Source organism: Sinocyclocheilus grahami, unplaced genomic scaffold (assembly GCF_001515645.1).
Source record: "Sinocyclocheilus grahami isolate Dianchi unplaced genomic scaffold, SAMN03320097.WGS_v1.1 scaffold4011.1, whole genome shotgun sequence".
NCBI classification, from domain to species: Eukaryota; Metazoa; Chordata; class Actinopteri; order Cypriniformes; family Cyprinidae; genus Sinocyclocheilus; species Sinocyclocheilus grahami.
The window spans coordinates 12002-17241 of NW_015509028.1; positions in this window are offsets into that span (position 1 = coordinate 12002).

The following is a 5240-nucleotide window of genomic DNA, read 5'->3' on the forward strand; positions in this document are numbered from 1 at the left end:
GTGTGAGTTAAATTAATCATGAGTAAACATCATACAGTGCAATAAATAAAATGTTGCTAAAACCTGAAAACAATATCAGTAAATAAATAATTATACAGCCATAAACTAAAACAAAACCAAAACTAGGATTTGAGGATACTAGTTACATTTCAAGTCTGGAGAATCTTTAGTCAGACCAAAAAACAAAAAAAAGGTTTGTGATTTGTAATGTAATTAAGATACAGGATCAACTATAAAACCGCTTTAAAATTAAAATGTAAAAATCAATAAAATTCTGTTCATAAATCAAAATTTACTTCGAGACATTTTAAGATTGTAGTTTACAGTCAACAAATACAACATTTTGAGATCATATTTTGTTCTTATTGTGATGCATGTCGGAGTGAAACAGCTTATTTTAACAAGAAAAATGCAGGTCAGGAATACATTTTTTATGAAAAGCTGGATAATTGTTTGCTATTGCTGTGATCTCATGTGACTGACAGGTTTTCCCATCTTCACATCATCAGACGTGAGAAGAGATGTGTTTGTGAGGGAAAGGGAGAGTTATTTTCATTAAAGATCACAAGCGCCGCTATACGTAAGCCGTCTGCTATATTGGCATGTCCGGTGCATCTGCACTGCAACTGTAGTTATACACGTGTATGAATATTTATATCTTCAGTAGACTATTAGTCAGTTTTTACACCCAGATGCTGCACAATGTTGTTGCATCTTGAAACTCATTGATTGTTATTGTGAGTGATGACAGAACATTCCAAGATGGCCGACATAATGCAACGTATCTGGAGCGGTCGAATGTGGCATCTACCTGTACATATCTATGGTACAACCAAACAACTCTCTGAGAGCAGAAATTACGGTAATGCAGGACTGTCAGTCATCGGCCGTGGGCGGAGCCTAAACAATGTGACGTCACACTGGTCAGAGAATTAAAACAGCTGGTCTAATGAGACTGATTTGGTTTAATGGGGATTAATAAATAAGGAGTGGGTGGGTTTTATCATTGTAGGGTGGTTGTGCTCACACTCTGCCAACACATATTTATGTCCAAACACCATGTAAAAGTGGATTTTGCATAATAGGTGCCCTTTAATTAGACATTTTACACTTTATGAAATATTAACATTAAATTGAAAGCAGTTGTGAACAGTTCAGTTGTCACAAAAAGAAAAAGAAAAAAAAGAAAAGAAAAAAAAGTTACATACCAGTAATTAGATTAGATTAGGTTCAACTTTGCCATTGTGCAGAGTAAGCACAGAGCCAATGAAATCCAGTTAGCATCTAACCAGAAGTGCAAATGGCACTATATTTATGAATATAAATATGCATATATATGTGTGTGTATATATAATTTTTTATGGAGAGCAAAGTTGCAGTGTTTTGGGACTGGTACAATTGTGACTGTTTTGAAGTAGGTGAGGACCAAGTAGAGCTTGAAAATGTGTGTGAAGACATCAGCCAGCTGTTCTGTGCAGACCCTGAGCACTCGGTCAGGAAGACCATCAGGGCCAGACACTTTATGTGCATTCACCTGCTCAGGTAGAAGCACACCTCACTGGTTAAACAAGAGAGCGGCAGGTCGTCGTGTGGGGCTCAGCTTCGATGTGCTTCTGTGTTTATACGATCAAAGCAAGCATTAAAGGGGTTCAGTTCATCTGTGAGGGAGGTATTACTGGTTGGTGGTCAATGTTTTTAAATGAGTCTTCAATCCTTTCAATGTGCATTACATCACAAAACATTTAAAGATGATCAAACATGGTTTGTAACAAAAAGCTCTAGTTCAAGTTTTAACAGTTGAATATTTAAATATACAAATAATTTTAAGAAAGACAAAAGTCAAAAGTAAAATTCTTTAAAAGAAACTCACTGAATATTTTTTCATGAGAAATGTCCACAATAACACAATCATAAATGTTAACTATCGAGGCACCAAACTACTGAATACCAGCACATCTAGTGACACAAAATGTCTGATTAAGCTGTAACTTTTAACACAACTAAACTGTGCTGACATTTATCATCAGAACAACAGCAGCTGCAGCATCTGATCTTTCATGTTTGATCATTTTTGATGCATCAAATTGTGTACCTTACTGAATTAGGGAAATAATATAATAATATATAATATAATAATTAATATGCATATCATTTATTTAGCATTACTTCATCACGTCTCACCTCAGAGTCTTGAGTTGAGAGTTTGGATCCTGTAGTAAATCACTGAGCTGCTTCACTCCTGATGGTCCAGGATCATTTCCTGTGAGATCCAGCTCTATCAGGTGTGAAGGGTTTGATCTCAGAGCTGAAGACAGAGCTTTATAACCTTCTTCAGTGATACTGCAGTCTGAAAGTCTACAAAAAATAAAAACATGAATTGAAAGTAACAATTTGGTTCAAATTCATCCATTCATCAACTGCACAATCATATTATAAAATCAAGATCAATTATTCACTTAGTTATTTTAGTAGCATGAAAAAAAACTTTTTTTTTGTCATCAGTGACTAGTGAGAGTTATGTTCTCTTGCAAAAACCATTATAATCAATGAAGCTCTCTAGACTGCAAAAAGAATCTTGTTTGCATCGTATCAGCACTTTTTTTTGTTTCTTTGGTTTGATGAGTCAGTGAGTGTGTGTCAAGCACTGAACAAAACTCTGGTATTTCCAGTGCTGCCTAATCTAAACACTTCTGGATTCGCCACTACATTCATATGCTCAACAGAAATGTGTGTTATTGGTTAAAATACTGCATGCTTTTTAAGCAACATGCATAAATATAAAATCTGATGTAACATCAGCATGCCTGTTAGATCCTGTACCCACTAAATTACTGAAAGAGTTGTTACCAGTAGCAGAAGAACCGCTTCTCAATATTATTAACTCGTCGTTGTCTTTAGGTCACGTCCCAAAAACATTCAAGCTGGCGGTTATTAAGCCTCTTATTAAGAAACCACAACTAGATCCTAGTGAACTTGCAAATTACAGACCCATCTCAAATCTTCCTTTTATGTCTAAAATTTTAGAAAAAGTTGTGTCTGCTCAATTGTGCTCCTTCCTGCAAAAAAATTATCTTTATGAAGAATTTCAGTCAGGTTTCAGGCCCCACCATAGCACAGAAACTGCACTTGTTAAAATTACAAATGACTTGCTTCTTGCGTCAGACCAAGGCTGTATCTCATTGCTAGTTTTACTTGATCTTAGTGCTGCGTTCGACACTATAGATCAGTGTTTCCCAACCGGGGTGCCGTCTGTCGAGAGCAGGGGTGCCGTGTAAAAAATCCTTTTTTAATATTTTTAAATTGCTAAAATTTCTGATGTTGCCAATAATTAGAGACGCACCGAAATTTCGGCTGCCGAAAATTAGTTCACCGCTCAGGTTTTACTTTCACGTGGTGTGATGCTCTGCGTATTATCCCGCTCTGTGCGTGTGCGCTCCGCTCAGTCGCTCCACTCATATAGCGTTCATGCGAATCGGAACAGCAAAGTCCACTCAAAAATTGAGCAGACAGGAAACATCGATGTACTACAATATTGTTTCTGTCTGCAATAGCCCTACTGTGCTGTAACATGGTGTGGTAAATGGGCAACTCTGGTAACTGCCCTCTCATTCATTGATCTGCTAACCGCTGTGTTATGCTCACGTGTTCTGATAATAATAGCTTTCTGGGACTTAACATTATTTGGATAAATGGTAAAAAGTGCTACTGCACCAAAATTACCCCACTGTAAACAAAAAAAAACACTGAGTGAGAAAAAATTTGTGAGATAGCTAGTTATAATGGTAATTAAATAATGTTTACATATGTATAAAAGCCTACATTAAAATATGTCATATAAATTGGTCTCTTCATTAGAAATTAGCCTACTGATTGCCACCATTGATGGACAATTTTTTAATATTAAAAATATCTGTATGACATTATATTCTGCAGTTCTTCCCTGTTGTACCGAATATCTATACTTTTCAAATTATCATATCGAAGTTAGAAATTCAAATATTGTGACAAAATTTATTTTGTAGGGTGCCACAAGTTTCTTAAAATTTCCAAAGGGTGCCGCGACTAAAAAAAGGTTGGTAAACACTGCTATAGATCATGAAATACACATAGATCGATTACAAAACTATACAGGTATTCAAGGGCAGGCTTTAAGATGGTTTATATCCTACCTCTCCGATCGCTACCATTTTGTTCATTTAATTGGGGAGTCATCTCAATTATCACCAGTAAAATATGGAGTGCCACAAGGATCTGTCCTAGGTCTGCTGCTATTTTCGATATACATGTTGCCCCTTGGTAATATTATTAGAAAATACGGGATTAGTTTCCACTGTTATGCTGATGATACTCAACTATATATCTCAACAAGACCAGATGAAACTTCTAAATTATCTAAGCTAACAGAGTGTGTTAAAAATGTAAAAGAATGGATGACCAACAATTTGCTCCTATTAAATTAGGATAAAACAGAGATATTGCTTAGTGGACCAAAAAACAGTACACATAATCTCTTGGATTACAATTTGCAACTAGACGGATGTACGGTTACTTCCTCTACAGTCAAAAATCTGGGTGTTTGTACAAATAAACTTGAATTGAATTGAATTGAATCAGCAGGTCTAAATTAAATATTTTGCCCCCTTACTGTAAATTTGGTATGCTATTTTTGCCCAAATCCCTCGTTAATTTGAAACCGTACTTGGGTTGTTTATAATTCATCCTTAACCTAGGAAAAAATATAATTGTGAACAAATGTTATAGCTATTTTATTATTGTTGTGAAGATAATAATGACTTTTATGCGAGGTTAGTGAATGAAAACCACTGTCTACAATAAAAACAATATGGTTATTGTGGTATTGTTCAATTATTTTTACTACTGGAGGTGAACAGTGAGCAAAAAAAATAATAATTTATAATATTCCAGTGATAGCTGTGGTGTTGAGTGTAGCTGCTGGTAAAATGTACTCACTTCAGTATCTTCAGCTCACACACAGGATTCTTCAGTCCCTCACAGATCTCTTTGACTCCTGAGTCCAGCAGACGACTGCTGTTCAGGTTAATCTCTTTCAGGATGGTTTTGGAGGAGAGAAGAGTAGCTAGAACTAAACAGCTTTTCTCTGTCAGCTCACAATTATTCAGCCTGAACACAAAAACTGCATTTCAGTCAGGACCACTTTCGTCAAGTATATTTATTACAGTGTAGCGAATCAGCTCATGGGAAATATGAATAATTAACCA